This window comes from Calliphora vicina, chromosome 1, assembly GCF_958450345.1.
Source record: "Calliphora vicina chromosome 1, idCalVici1.1, whole genome shotgun sequence".
Taxonomy (NCBI): Eukaryota; Metazoa; Arthropoda; class Insecta; order Diptera; family Calliphoridae; genus Calliphora; species Calliphora vicina.
This window is the reverse complement of record NC_088780.1, coordinates 40,677,133-40,694,206: the sequence shown is the minus strand read 5'-3', so window position 1 is coordinate 40,694,206 and position 17,074 is coordinate 40,677,133.

The following is a 17,074-nucleotide window of genomic DNA, read 5'->3' as shown; positions in this document are numbered from 1 at the left end:
TTTATTTTTTTATAGCAGGATTTTATGCCACGTAGTATCATTATAGTCACCATTCAATGAACCATTATGTTGTATGTATGTACATTTTTATTCTACCTACTATAAACATACATTAGGGATGACACCAAAATAACTTTAACTAAAGTAATTGTTTCTATTTTTAAAAATGAAAATTAGCTTCTTTTTTTGTACGAGTGCTAGATGTTAGTGATCTATATCAAATTGCATTTCAAAAAGAAATAAATTTTCATTTTATTTTTACAATTGTTGCTATTCTAATGTACTTACATACTAAGTAAATACGTTTATCCAAGTACTATTTGTATGGCAGTTTGTTTTATTGTATTTGTTTTTAGTACTATGGTCATCTGTTCTTTTCCGGTTTCCGCTTTACTTACTTTTATTTGTATTTTGTAATTGTTATTATATTGAATTCATTGTATAAAAATGTTGCTTTTGTTACAAATTCATGGTTGCTTTTTTTTCTATAGTTGTTTTTCTTGTTCTCTTTTCAGAATTTCATTTATTTTATTTATAGAGAAAATATCTTTAAATATTTATTTATATACTTCCATAAGCGATATGTCTTGCAGTATAGTTTTCGATGAATATATATTTGCAATATGTAGTTTTTTGAACTAGTATTGTAAAAACGATTTTTTTATTTACAAGTAAACAATATTTTTCTGAATAAGAGTAATTTAAAAACAAATATTTTAAAACAACTTCTTATACCTTTTTTTAAAAAGAAATGTTTTTTTATGTTTATGTAACAACTAATATCACCCAGAGCGTTTTGTTACCCTAAACATAGTGAACGTCAAGGCGACCAATAGCCAATTACTACCAGCGACTGTTCGTCATGTTAGAGGCAGCTGGAAGCGGACATCGGATCTTCTAACAAGTGGCTCGCTATATAAACGTGATGTAAGGCTTCTAAGCCAGCCCCAGTTCCATTATCGGATGCAGAAGCCCAATCAACTCCATTGATGACAACCTTCAGCTTTAAACACCGGACTCGATTTGGAACTTGGAGCGTCAGGACGCTTTTAGATTCATCAAAACTTGCACAGGTCTGTCGGAATATTGTGTGTGTGTATGCACCCACTGAAACTGCGGACACACAGATGAAGGAAGAATATACTGGATAACGAAAAAGCTTTAATGGATCTTAATAACTGCTATTGAAATTGAATATTAAATTTAAATTGATTTATCATTAACTCTAAATATTTGAAATCAGTTAAACATTACAATAATAAATAAACAGTTATATTGATTTAGCCCCCACCTCGTTATAAAAGTTGAAAATTCATTTGATTTATTTTGTTGAAATATTAAAATGTTATTAATTATAATTATGTTCATATTTTGCACAGATTTTTATTTATTTAAATAATATATTTACATTATATATACTTGTTGTATGCATCCATAACACATACATTTTCTACCAATTATATTTCCCTTTTCCACTACTAACTAATTGGATTTATATTTCATTTCACAATCAAAAAATTTAATTTCATTTTATGAAATTTTACATAATTTTAATCCCATTAGAATGAATTTGTTCAATATAATAATAGTGTGAATATAAATAAATCGTTCGCTTATTTCGTCCAAAAATAAAGCAGACATCTTTGGGAAATTGATAATAATTAGGGCAAGTTTAAATAGCCAAATAAAAGATAAAATTTGTTCAATTAAAATCAAGATTTTTTTTAAATTAGCGGAAGGATTATAAGAATAAATGCAATCTTTAAAAATTTTACAAAATTGTAGCAAAAATATATATACTCAAGGTAAATTCCCTAAAAACATGCCCTGGCAATAAAAAATGTAAAAAAATACAATGTTTTAAAAAAGTGTTCAATTAAATAGAATCATACTAAGTACATAAGTATATGGGGTGTAATTAGTTCGTATAATCAATTATTTTTCATATGGTCATATGTATATTAATTGTGTATATTGAAATTTTAAATCAAGCTTATTCGACATTTTCGCATTAAAATAATGTAAACATTTTAATATTATTAATATCATCTATTTATGTATGTATGTATGTATATAAAAAAAAAATAAATGTACACATTGATGTCACCACTAACTGCAGAAATGGGTCGACCGATTTCAGGGTACGTTGCGGATGGTATGTAGATGATTTGTATGAAGTTTGTACAAAAGGTTCCGGAGATATAGCATCTAGATTTTCCTATATACAGTCCCGAACTTAAGTATTGGCACAGGATGCTCATTGTACTTTAAGGACGATTTAAAGGCCGTATAGTAGAGATTTTTAATAAAGAAATATATTTATCAGATAGATTAATGAATTTCCTACAAAATATAACCAACCTCATTTCAACAATTTAATACCATTATTTATTAATAACAAAACAACATAAAAAGTACTGCATTTCAATAAACAAAATTATTGGCACACTTCATTAAAAGCTAAAAAACATTTGATTTTGGAAGCAATATTGCATAATTTAATATTTAGTTGCAAGTGACTTTCGTTTTATAACTGCCTCGAGTAGTTTAGGCATGAATCCACCAACTTGTTTGTGATATCTGACCCAATACTTTGCCATTCTTCAACTAATGCCTTTTTCACTCGCTTATCTAGCTCTTCCCACAGATGCTCTATTGGGTTGAGATCCGGAGATTGTGGAGGGTGTGGTAGGACATGCGAAATATTGTATGAAAGCCACATACGTCCAGTATAGGACGAATGTTTGGGATCATTGTCATATTGAAAAGTGAAAGAAAATGGTAAATTAAACTTTTCTGCACTTTTAGTGAGGTGCATCCGTATATTTCACTTTGTCCATTATTTCGTCAATGAACACCAGCTCTCCAACCCCTGAAGCGGACATACAACCCCACACAATTACCTCTCCAGCAACATGTTTTACTATTGATGCAATATTTTGTTTTTCCAGCTCTTTATTGGTATTTTATCTATACCGTTTGACGGCCATCAGAGCGAAAAATATTAAATTTGTTTGCATCAGAGAATAGCACTTGGTGCTAAAAATCATGTGGCTTACGTAAATTCTTAAACGGCATATTCTAAACGCTTGTTTTGGTTCACAGATGAAATAAATGGTTTACGCCTAGCAATACGACAACTATAGTTTGTCTTCTGGAGCACTCTTCTGGCTATTGCTGTGTGAACTTCTTTCCCAAACTCTTCCTTAATCTCTGCAGCAACCTGTGCATCCGTATATTTCACTTTGTCCATTATTTCGTCAATGAACACCAGCTCTCCAACCCCTGAAGCGGACATACAACCCCACACAATTACCTCTCCAGCAACATGTTTTACTATTGATGCAATATTTTGTTTTTCCAGCTCTTTATTGGTATTTTATCTATACCGTTTGACGGCCATCAGAGCGAAAAATATTAAATTTGTTTGCATCAGAGAATAGCACTTGGTGCTAAAAATCATGTGGCTTACGTAAATTCTTAAACGGCATATTCTAAACGCTTGTTTTGGTTCACAGATGAAATAAATGGTTTACGCCTAGCAATACGACAACTATAGTTTGTCTTCTGGAGCACTCTTCTGGCTATTGCTGTGTGAACTTCTTTCCCAAACTCTTCCTTAATCTCTGCAGCAACCTGTGTTGAAGATATTTTTGGACATAACTTGACCTTTTTGATTATATGGCTGTATTTACGCTCACTTAAGACTCTTGGACGACCTGTATGTTTAGCACTTTCAAGTGTTGATGTTGCCTTAAAATGTTGCACGATACTCCAAATTGCAAAACGGCTTCTTTCCATAATCTCTACAATCTCAGCATATGATTTTCCTTGATTGTGCAAGTGAAGGATGATTTTGCGCTCAGATTCTGTTTTTTCCTTTTTTTGTTAGCCATTTTCAGCAAAATTGATAATTATTGTGCTCATTTTTTACAAATTGACATTAACAGTTTTAGAAACGAAAACTGTTAAATAAAAGAAGATAAAATCGCATTTTCAAAGAAAAAAAAAGGGGATAGATCGATAAAATTTGAAGAATTTGGTTAAGTGTGCCAATAGTTTTGTTCTACGGAATTGTGGAATTTTTCGTCCTTGTTATTATTTTAAAATATTATTTCAAAATTGTTGAAATAAAGTTGGTGGTATTTTGTAGGAAATTCATCAATCTATCTGATAAATATATATTTTTATTAAAATGTCAACAATATGGCCTTTAAATCGACCTTAAACTACAATGAGCATCCTGTGCCAATACTTAAGTTCGGCACTGTACATATTTCTATAAAAATTTAATTTTCTATATTGTGATTTTTTATTGTCACTTGAAAAGTAATCAAAATATGTTAGAGTGTCCCTTAGAATTAAATTCTTTGAAATGCTGAAACAGTACCCCCTGAAAACTTTCGTAATGATCTAAAATACCACCAAAAAAATTTTAGCAACCCTTCTTAGGTGCATTTACAAGGGGCTAAAATGATTTTTTTCAGTTTTTTTTTCTTTAAATTTTGCTATTAAGTATTACTTTTGCAATTTAATTTAAAAGAAGCGAAATGTGTACGTAATTGTCGTTCCAATGAGATATAAAATACAAAAATTTATTAAAAAAAGTTATTAAAAAATCGCCAGGCCATTAATGTGTCTCAGGCCACTAGAACAGGAAATGTAGGAACAAAATTAACATATTTTGAGAAATATTAAAACAAAAGTTTATTATTACTTAAAATATATCCATATTTACTTGTATATGAGTTTTTATCTTCATAGGATGCAGTTAACCTATTCGCAGGTATAACCAAAAAAAAAATATTTTTTTAACGGCAGTTTCAAAACTAAAATTTAAAATTTTTAAAAATTTTGTTAAACAAATTTCAGAATTTTTTGATCATCACATGGGGATTTATTGACAACATAATAGGGAATAAAAGTGTGAAAAAAGTATGTCAATACCTCCTATAGTTTTTCCGTGGTGACGAGAAATAAGGCCATAGGTAATAAGGTCATATGGCCTTATTACACGTCGTGTTGAGAAATAAGACCATATAACTTTATTACTACCGTTGCACTATAGGAAATTTCCCCCATTTCTTGGCCAAAATGTAAAATTTAAATTTTTGAAAAATACATTTTTTATGCTTTAGTATAAATAAAAATATAACAAAGTAAACATATATTTTTAAATTTTGCAAAAAAGTTTATTATTTGTCACTTTATCCGTTGTTTTATGTTCGATTTCTAAATAAGTTTTCATATAACGATTGAGTGCAGCAAATTTTGATACAATTTCTAATAAAAGTTTTCATAATAAATATATAGAGTTTTTAAAAATTAAAAAGTGGAAAATAATGTTGAAAGTGAGTACTTTATTAATATATAGAGAAATCTTGGTGAACTCGGCTATTAGACCGATTAAATTGGAAAAATTAAAGTGACCTTACGATGAAATAATAAAATTATGAAACTGAATTTTATTTGGACTTACAAAAAAATGTTAGCAGATGTTAGATATAACATCATAACAGTTCTTTAGGACAGTCAATTACCTACAGAATTTTTCATATTCCAGCTGCATATATTTGCATACCTTTTCAAAAAACGCATTTTTTCAGGTAAATACAGTGTGAAAAACTCAGAATTATTTAATGTATAGCATGAGAAATATGGTGAAAATGAAAAAAGAGCCGCTATATATGCATATTTCTTGTCACATGTTGATGAAAGTGATTGTTCAGAAAATTTATATCAATGTTTAGAGGAGCAGTCACGAATGTTTTGTGCATTCAAGGCAAATTATTGAATCAACTGTGCTTCCCGTTGGATGCTCGGTGAAGACACCTCAGAATCGCGTCATAAAATATATAAATCTTATAGATTGTTGCATGCACGAAAAAGCAGCCGTGTGAATAATTTGACCGACGTTTTTAATAGAGCATTGGATACATCTGATCCTTTCATTTCCAGTATTTCTCTGAACAAACGGATTAAAAAACAGAAGAAATTAAAGCTTCCTACAGAAGTAATCAATATGCTGAAATCTTATCCTATTTCTTTAGAAAATTACCAAACAGATGAAGAGAAATCGGAAAGTGAAGATGAAGAAATAGAATCGAGCGTTCTTTTGAACCCTTGTTTTTTAAATATGGTTGATAATTTAGAATTAGAAAATCAAATTGATGAATTTGTATTAACAATGAAAAAATTGAAATCGTTACTTCAGCAAAGAATTTAGGCGTTACATTTAATAGCACGCTCAGCTGGGATAATCACGTTAATATTGTAGTAGGTAAAACGTACTCAATGCTTCGTAATCTGTGGGCAACACAATTTTACACCCCAGTTAACATTAGAATGCTAATTGCTAAAACCTATTTAATGCCAGTACTACTTTATGGTTGCGAAGTTTATGCTAACTGTGATTCCGCTAGTAAGCGGAAGTTAAATACTCTTTTTAACAATATTGCCAGATATGTATTTGGTCTTCATACTCATGATGGTATTGCAACCTTAAGTAAAAGGCTTTACAACGTGACCTTCAATAATCTGGTCAACATCAGGACACTTACGCTACTACACAAAATCGTTTACACTAAAGTGCCGTCATATTTATATAATCGGATAACTTTTGCAAGGTCTAATAGAGGGAATAAGGTCATACCTATTGCACACCGAAGTAAGATAACGGAATGGCAATTTTACTATAACGCAATCCATCTATGGAACAGACTTCCGAAGAAAGCACAAACAAACAGCAACGTAAACTCTTTTAAATCAGAAATAACGAAACATTTGAATAATGATATAACGTAACTTTACACTTTAAACTTGATATTGTATTTATGATAAGTATTTTTGTTAATTAGTAACTTGCACTTTTGTTAAGTTTCGTTATTTTTATTTTTACTTTTAAATTGATTCTTAACTATTTTAATTTTTGATTTTTAAAATGTTTAAATTTTTCACACTTAATAAATTATTATGTTAAACTAAATTGTATTACAATAACTTCCCCTAGTTCCACACTATAATTAAAAGATGTATGTCTTGTTGTATGGAAAAACAGATAAATAAATAAATAAAAAAAAAAAAAAAAAAAAAATAAATTAAAATTTTAAACATAACTAAGTTTGTTTTATTATCAAAAGTTAGTTTACACTCAAAAAACAAAATAGAAGAAAAGAGTTTAGGCAAATACCTAAGAGTTACAGGTATGGACTGGATCCAGGAACATACAACCCGATAAACACAGTTTGGAAGAAATTTTTAGTTAATTTTATTTTTATCTTTGAAATTTTTTTTCAGTGTATGGAAAAGTTTTAATGGTCCCTCCCTCTCTTTTAAGAGTCTTCAAAAATTCGAATCCAAAAAAATTATTTAAATCGGTCCAGCCGTTTGGCTGTAATTAATTATGGCCAAAAAATGGGGAAAATTTCCTATAGTGCGTTGGAGTGAAATAAAGGCATAAGCAATTATTGGCCAAAGTGGAAATAAAGCCATATCAGTGTAAAATTGCTTGTTATAATCACATAAAAATGTATAGTTATTTTAGAGTGACAGACAGTGCCGCGACAAAAAAATATTTTTTATAATAATTTGCAAGAAGCGAAGCCGCCTGCCGCTTTCCATGTAGGAGAAAGCCTCTAATAGCGGCCGCAGGCCACCAATAAAAATACCCTTTCCTGCGAAACCGAATAGTTGCAAGCCATACTACTGAGTGCAAAAAACCTGTCTTCGCAAATAAAGTTTTTCTGCGTGGGGGCCTGCGGCCGATCTTAGGGACATTCTCCTCCATGGAAGGCGGCAGGCGACAGGCGGCTTCGCTAAATAAAGCCTTTCTTGTAAGTAAATTATTAAAAAATACTTTTTTTTGGAGTGATGTTCTTTAATGTTTGATTGAACTTTCTTTTTTTGTCAAATTAAATAAATCATTTAAGCAAACAAAAAATTTTCTAAGATGCAATATAGCAATAATGGCTTTATTTCACTTCTACCATATGTCATATGTTCTTATTTCCTTATTTCACTGCACCTTTTTCCGTACCTGCGATTTAAATTTTGAGATTTTCGAGAAAAACTAATTTTTTGGCTCTATTTTAGCGAATGAGCCGAATTTCCTTACTGTTATGATTTTTAAGTAAAACCAATTCAGAATATTATAGTCCAGGTGTATCTAAACATAGTCTGAATGTTTTACTAAAATCGGAAAACGCTAAGCCTTAAATCGCGAAGGTCAAAGGTAAAATTTTTCAATATTTGGAATTTTTCATGGAATATTTGTAATTTTTCATGGGAAAAATCATTTTTTCCCCTTGTAAATGCACCTCGAAACTAAATCGAAAGTCGGCACGGGTTGCCCTTCTTAGAAAAAGCTAAAATATTTTTTGGTGGTATTTTAGGTCATTTTTTTCAGGGGGTACCGTTTCAACATTTCAATAAAATTTAATACTAAGGGACACTTAAACCATGTATCGTAATGTCTTATGTGTACAATGACATGCGGTCTTTCTTTGGAATGATGAGTCGTTGTTTCGATCGTAATTTTATTTGTGTGCTGACCATTCGATTTTTCACTTCCTATACATCTGCATTGCATCGCAGGTACATATGTGTTATTCTTCTTGTTGCCGTTAGAACGGTACTTTTATGTACATGATTAAATTTTTTATTTACTAATGACATTCGGTCTCTCTTATTCCAGCGCTTGCAATTCCCAGTGCGTCTAACATTTGCCATATCCATCAAAAGAGCGCAAGGACAACCACTTCATGTATGCGAATTGAATTTGGAGGAGAAGTGCTTCTCTTACGGGCAGCTATGCAGCCTAGACATGCCCTTAAAAAATAGATTTGTTTTGGATGGGTCTTATTTTGTTCGTTAGTATCTAAAACTAACTACATACTGCAAAGTTTAAGTGCAATCGGATAACTAGAACACGTGCCGGCAATCGATTGAAAGTTGTAAAATTGGGTAAATAATGGTACTTTTTCCGATATCTTAAAAAACTTCCCTACTTAAATACGGGTTTTTAAACATTTTCAATAAACCTAAGCTTCTAGAGAAAATTATATTTCTAACAAGGTATAAAGCATGAACATCGAGTTAAAAATAACCAAGTTATTTGCATTTCCCTACGTCATATATTCAAGAAAAACGACATTTTTGTATTATGTCAACAATAGAAATGCGAGTAAAATATGAGTAAAATAGCACTTTTTGCTCACTAAAACTCGTATAACTTTGTTGTTTCTCATTCGAAATTATTGTTTTATACCTTGTTAGAAAGACAATTTTCTCTAGCAGCTTAGGTTTATTGCAAATGTTTAAAAAACAGTACTAAAATAGGCAATTTTTATAAGATATCGGAAAAATTAAAATCAGACCTCAAAAATAAAACAAATTCTTGAAATTTTCATATTAATACAATTAAAATTAATACTTTGCTAAGACCAGGATTGAATTACTTTGGAACGAATCATCCGATTTTAACAAGTATGATATCTTTTGATAGTATTCAGTTTTAGCTTTATAATTATTTTATAAAAAATACATAGCTTTTTAGCAATAGGACCTCCAAAATTGGAAACTCTTCATCTGCTATATTAAAATAATAAAAATAGGATATAGTTTCTATTTTATATATGGGGCATTTCATGTCAAGTGAACCAACTTTTGAAATCGATGTCTTCCGATCGGGATGAAATTTGCACCAAGGTTAGCTCTATTGGATAGTAACTCAGACACAATTTTTCAACAACATCGGTCGAGAACTCTCTGAGTTATAGGGGGTAAAATTTTGACAATTTGGTCAAACAGGGGTTTTTTCTTATCCATGTAACTTATTACCTATTGTTCTTAGCAAAATGTGTCCCAAATAGTATAGATAGCTATTTCTTCGATCTTTCGAAAAAAAATATTTAAAAAAAAAAATACAAAATTTTTAATATTTTTTTTCCGAAATCAAAAACTTTTTTGACTTTTTTTTAAAATACGTCCTTTTTTTTTTTTTTTTTTTTTTTCTTAAAATAAAGTTTAGATATTTTCCTTGAACACCTACTTGGTCGCTTAGTGGGATGCGAGTGGGATATCTATCAAAATAAATATTTTGTAACTCAAAACATAAAATTTTTGACTTTTTTTGCAAAATCAAAAACTTTGTTGAATTTTTTTTTTTCAAAATGGACCCTTTTTTAATCTTTTTTTTTAGGTCAAACAAAAGCTTAGATATTATCCTTGAAGACCCTTTTGGTCGCTTAGTGGGATGCGAGTGGGATATCTATCAAAATAAATATTTTTTAACTCAAGACTTACAATTTTTGACTTTTTTTTTTTGCAAATACGATTTTTTTTCCAAATGGGCCCTTTTTTTAAAATTTTTTTTGTAGTCAAAAGAAAGCTTAGGTCCATTCCTTTAAGATATTTTTAGTCCCTTAGTGGGATGCGAGTGGGATATCTATCAAAATAAATATTTTGTAACGCAAGACATACAATTTTTTAATTTTTTTTTGCAAAATCAAAATTTTTTTCCAATATGGGCCCTTTTTTAATTTTTTTTTTGCTCAAAAGAAAGCCTAGGTCCATTCCTTTAAGATATTTTTAGTCCCTTAGTGGGATGCGAGTGGGATATCTATCAAAATAAATGTTTTAACACAAAAATTGTATGTCTTGAGTTACAAAACATTTATTTTGATATATATCCCACTCGCATCCCACTAAGCGATCAAAACCATCTTAAAGGAATAGGCCTAAGCTTTCTTTATAGCAAAAAAAAAAAAATTACAAAAAGGGCCCATTTTAAAAAAAAGTCAAAAAAGTTTTTGATTTTGCCAAAAAATCAAAAATTGTATATCTTGAGTTACAAAATATTTATTTTGATAGATATCCCACTCGTATCCCACTAAGGGAACTAAAATATCTTAAAGGAATGGACCTAAGCTTTCTTTTGACTAAACAAAAATTTTTAAAAAAGGGCCCATTTTGAAAAAAAATTCGAATTTGCAAAAAAAAAGTCAATAATTGAATGTCTTGAGTTACAACATTTTTATTTTAATAGATATCCTACTCACATCTTCCTAAGTGACAAAATAGGTCTTAAAGGAAAACACCTAAGCTTTCTTTTGAGCAAAAAAAAATTTTTAAAAAAAAGTCCCATATTGGAAAAAAATTTCGATTTTGCAAAACAAAATTAAAAAATTGTATGTCTTGCGTTACAAAATATTTATTTTGATAGATATCCCACTCGCATCCCACTAAGGGACTAAAAATATCTTAAAGGAATGGACCTAGGCTTTCTTTTGAGCAAAAAAAAAAATTAAAAAAGGGCCCATATTGGAAAAAAATTTTGATTTTGCAAAAAAAAATTAAAAAATTGTATGTCTTGCATTACAAAATATTTATTTTGATAGATATCCCACTCGCATCCCACTAAGGGACTAAAAATATCTTAAAGGAATGGACCTAAGCTTTCTTTTGACTACAAAAATCGTATTTGCAAAAAAAAAAGTCAAAAATTGTAAGTCTTGAGTTAAAAAATATTTATTTTGATAGATATCCCACTCGCATCCCACTAAGCGACCAAAAGGGTCTTCAAGGATAATATCTAAGCTTTTGTTTGACCTAAAAAAAAAGATTAAAAAAGGGTCCATTTTGAAAAAAAAAGTCAACAAAAATTTTTTGATTTTGCAAAAAAAGTCAAAAATTTTATGTTTTGAGTTACAAAATATTTATTTTGATAGATATCCCACTCGCATCCCACTAAGCGACCAAGTATGTGTTCAAGGAAAATATCTAAACTTTATTTTAAGAAAAAAAAAAAAAAAAAAAGGACGTATTTTAAAAAAAAGTCAAAAAAGTTTTTGATTTCGGAAAAAAAATATTAAAAATTTTTTATTTTTTTTTTTAAATATTTTTTTTCGAAAGATCGAAGAAATAGCTATCTATACTATTTGGGACAAAAAAGGACGTATTTTAAAAAAAAGTCAAAAAAGTTTTTGATTTCGGAAAAAAAATATTAAACATTTTTTATTTTTTTTTTTAAATATTTTTTTTCGAAAGATCGAAGAAATAGCTATCTATACTATTTGGGACACATTTTGCTAAGAACAATAGGTAATAAGTTACATGGATAAAAAAAAACCCCTGTTTGACCAAATTGACAAAATTTTACCCCCTATAACTCAGAGAGTTCTCGACCGATGTTGTTGAAAAATTGTGTCTGAGTTACTATCCAATAGAGCTAACCTTGGTTCAAATTTCATCCGGATCGGAAGACATCGATTTCAAAAGTTGGTTCACTTGACATGAAATGCCCCATATGTATCTTAAACAAATGACTGAAAATATTAAAATTTTTTTTGCCTAGAAATGATATTTTTTCAAAAATTGTGATTTAATACAATCTTTAATAACTTTGTCAATTTCCAATGAATTTTTAAAAACAATACTGCGTTTTACGCATAAATAAACTTATTTTTTAAATCAATTCATAAATAGTACGGTTCCTTTACAAAATACTATGTAAAATCTTTTTCAAAGTTGGAAAATGGTGATAAAATAAAAACAAAAATATGTTTGCTGAAGAAATGCACACAAATTTTGTCAAAATACTTAAAAAATATATATACATTGGAAAGGCCACTGTTAATGCCAAAAAGCCAAATAGGCTCCCAGAAAATACTTTAACATTGTGGGAACAAGAGTTAAAAGATAAGACCGCTATTCCAAAGTGGTCCGAGTTAGATGAATTCCTCACTAACCGTTATAGAACTCTGGAGTCTGTGTCTGAAATTCGTGGTTCCAACAATTCTAAAATTAATGACCAAAAATCCAAAAATTCTTCAAATTCGAACACTAATAAAAGAGTTCATAGCTTCCAAGCTAATGTTACAAACCCAAAATGTAAATTGTGTCCCACAGAAACCCACGCAATTCGGAAATGTCCCAAATTTTTAGAAATGAATTACCAAAGAAGACTCAATGAGATAAAAAAAGAGGGTTTATGTCTAAACTGTTTTTCCAAAACTCACAGTGTTAGGAATTGTAGTAGTAAACATAACTGTTTTAAATGTCAGAAAAGACACAATACTCTCCTCCATAAAGATGTTGATAATAATCCTTCGTCTTCTCAAGGATCAAATACTGCAAGCAGTTCTGCTCTCAATCCAAACACCGTTCCATTTTCTTTCCCCAATTCTAATAATATACAGTCCACTAGTAGTAGTTCAGTTTCCGGTCGAGTGCAGTCCTGTTTTGCTTCCAATTCCAAAGGTATTCTCTTGGGGACAGCATGGGTGAATATTTGCCATTTGGGAATGAAATACCAGGTACGTGCTCTGATTGATTCAGGATCAGAGGGGACTTTCATTTCAGAACGCATCTTTAATAGTCTTAAACTTCCATCTCAGCCCACCAATGCGCAGATTTCGGGATTAAATAACACCGTTTCTGCTAAAGTCCAACGTCAGTGCTCTCTTGTATTAGGTTCACAGTTAAATGACAAGATCTCAATTCCAGTTTCGGCTCTAGTAGTTCCTCAATTGTCGAATAATCTTCCATCCCAAAGCTTTTCTAATACTAAATTTTCGAATCTTCCTGAAATTCAGTTGGCAGATCCAAAATTTTATTCTAGTGCGAAGATCGATATGTTGATTGGAGGAGACATTTTTCCTTTAGTTGTTCGTTCAGGGATTATGCATAATGTGTGTGAATCTCTTATAGCCCAAGAAACCATTTTTGGATGGATTCTAACTGGTCCTGTTTCCCATCAATCCAATCCAAGTCCTATAATAATTTCGAATTTCTGTGAAATTTCCTTAGACAAGGAAATTTCACGCTTTTGGGAGGTGGAAAATCTCCCAAAGAAGAATTATATGTCTCCTTCCGATCAAGCCTGTGAAGAATTGTATCTTCAAAGTACCAAGAAAAATGCCGATGGAAGATATATAGTCTCACTTCCATTTAGGGAAGAATTTCCAAAATCATTAAATATAGGTCATTCTAGATTCAGTGCAATGGCACAGTTTTTCCGAAACGAGGCAAGATTGATTCGAAATCCAAACTTTAAGTTTGAATATGACAATGTCGTCCAAGAATATGAAAAACTTGGTCATATGTCTAAGGTAGAATCATCTAAAATCTCCGATAGTTCCAATGTGTATTACCTACCACACCACGCGGTCATCAAACCTGATAGTGTCACTACGAAAGTTCGAGTAGTGTTTAATGCCTCTGCTCCGTCTTCCAATGGGAAAAGTTTAAATTCATTGCTGCACATTGGACCTATTCTTCAAAATGATCTTACTATTCTGATCTTAAAGTGGCGATTTTTCCGATTGGTTTTCAACGCTGATATTCAAAAAATGTATAGGCAGATTTTGGTCAATCCAGATCATACTGCCTTTCAAAGAATTTTATTCCGAGCAAACTCAAGTGATCCGATTTGCGATTATGAGTTGAAAACCGTGACTTTTGGGGTCAATTGTGCGCCGTATCTGGCAATTCGAACATTACTCCAGTTAGCAGATGATGTCCAATTCAGTTTTCCAATTGCTAGCAAAATTTTAAGAAATTTCATGTACGTTGATGATGTCCTTGCGGGATCTCATACTATACAAGATTCTATAAAAGCAAAAGATGAGTTAATCCAAGCTCTAGAATCCGCTGGGTTTTCATTGAGAAAGTGGACATCAAATTCCAAAGAGATTCTAGCAAATATTCCACCAGACCATCTACTTCGGGAAGACTTTTTGAAGTTTGAAGATAGTAGTTCTGCAAAAACATTAGGAATCCGATGGAATGCCTGTTCTGATGATTTTTATTTCGTTGCCCAACCATTTCCAGAGTCTTTAAACTATTCGAAAAGAGAGGTCTTGTCACAAATAGCCAAACTTTTTGATCCTGCCGGTTGGTTAGCACCTTGTATTGTCCAGGCCAAAATGATAATGCAGAAGATATGGATAGACGGTACTGGTTGGGATGATGTTCTTGCTTCAGACACACTTAGTCAATGGAAAATCTTTGAATCTAACTATTCCGTCATCAATACCATTCGTATTCCTCGATGGATTGATTATTGTCCAAATTCCAATATCCAATTCCATGGATTCTGCGATGCGTCTGAAAAAGCGTATGCAGCGGCTTTATATATTCGCATATCCCAAGGCAGTTCTATTTCAACCCATTTACTCTTATCGAAAACCAAAGTGGCCCCCATTAAGACTCTATCCATTCCGAGATTAGAACTTTGTGGTGCGGTTCTCCTAGCTGAAATGGTAGACAATCTTTTACCGCGACTAGATGTTGACAAATACTCCATGTTCTGCTGGACAGACTCCACTATTGTCCTTTCATGGCTGGCAAAGCCACCTTGTTGTTGGTTAACCTTCGTGGCCAATAGAGTCTCAAAAATTTCTCAAGTTGTAAATTATTCACAGTGGAAACATGTGAACTCTGAAGATAATCCAGCAGATCTGGCTAGTCGTGGTCTACGTCCGCAAGAACTTTCAAGAAATAACTTATGGTGGTTTGGACCCCAATGGCTTAAGAAAACAGAGTCTCAATGGCCTAGTTCTGATCCATCCAACTTCGTAAGTACTGATCTTGAAGTTAAACCAGTCAAGGTACATTTCTCCTATTTTACGGAATTTGAAGATATCCTAGAACGATTCTCTTCTTTCAGCAGGGCAATGCGAGTCATGGCATATATCTATCGCTTCTTTTATAGAACACATCGGCGATATCGTTTCAGTTTCTTTAAAGATTCCCTTACACTTTCTAGCTCTGAAATGAGTTCGGTTAGAAATCAACTCATTTCCGTGATTCAAAAAGCTAGCTATCCGAATGAATACAAAGCTCTTTCTTCTAGGCAAAGTATTTCCAAAACTAGTAGAATACTGAATTTAAATCCCTTTATAGACCCGGAGGGTATTATTCGTTCATGTGGTCGGCTAGAATCATCTCCAGGGTTAACGTATAACGAGAAACATCCCATTATAATCCCATACAATTCCCAATATTCAAGACTTTTGGTGAAATTTGTCCACGACATAAGTCTTCACGGCGGAAATCAACTAGTTCTGCGTCTCCTAAGAACTCAATATTGGATTCCTAAAGCAAAAAATCTAATCAAAGCTACCATCAATAAATGCAAAATATGCGTTATTTACAAAAAAAGGTGTCAAAAACAAATCATGGCAGCTTTACCACCTGAAAGGTCGGAGATTACACGTCCATTTACTCACACCGGTTTGGATTTTGCTGGACCTTTCGACATTAAAAACTACTCAGGACGAGGTTGTCGTGTTTCCAAAGGTTACGTATGCGTATTCGTCTGTTTTTCCACCAAAGCCATTCATTTAGAGGCCACGTCAGACTTATCCACTCAGGCGTTTCTAGCAGCATTTAGTCGATTCGTCTCTCGTCGCGGATGTCCTCTTCACCTATATTCCGATAATGGTACAACATTTGTAGGAGCTTCAAAAATCCTAGCCAAAGAGTTCATTCAAACCTCCCAGCAATGTTTATTATCAAATTATGCGCATCAAAATATTTCGTGGCACTTTATTCCTGCAGGTGCTCCACATATGGGTGGATTGTGGGAAGCTGGCGTTAAGAGCTTCAAGGCTCATTTCCGAAAAGTTGTCGGATGTTACAAATTCACATTCGAAGAACTGTCAACTCTATTATCTAGAATTGAATCCTGTCTCAATTCCCGACCGATTTCTCCTATTTCTACTGATTCAGCCGATTTGTGCGCATTAACCCCAGGTCACTTTCTTATAGGAACTCCGATACTAGCACCTGTTGATCCCCAGGTGAATGATTCCTCCTTGTCCATGATAAATCGGTGGCAAAGATTAAAGATAATATATCTAAATTTTTGTTCCCGTTGGAAAAATGAATATCTAAAAGAAATGAACAAGAGAACTAAATGGCAGAGACCTGAAGTCAATCTTAACGTAGGAGCGCTAGTAGTGATCAAAGATGAAAACCTTCCACCGAACTCTTGGAGACTTGGTAGAGTCATAAAAATATATACCGGTTCGGATAACCGTGTGCGAGTCGCCGACATAATGACACAACGTGG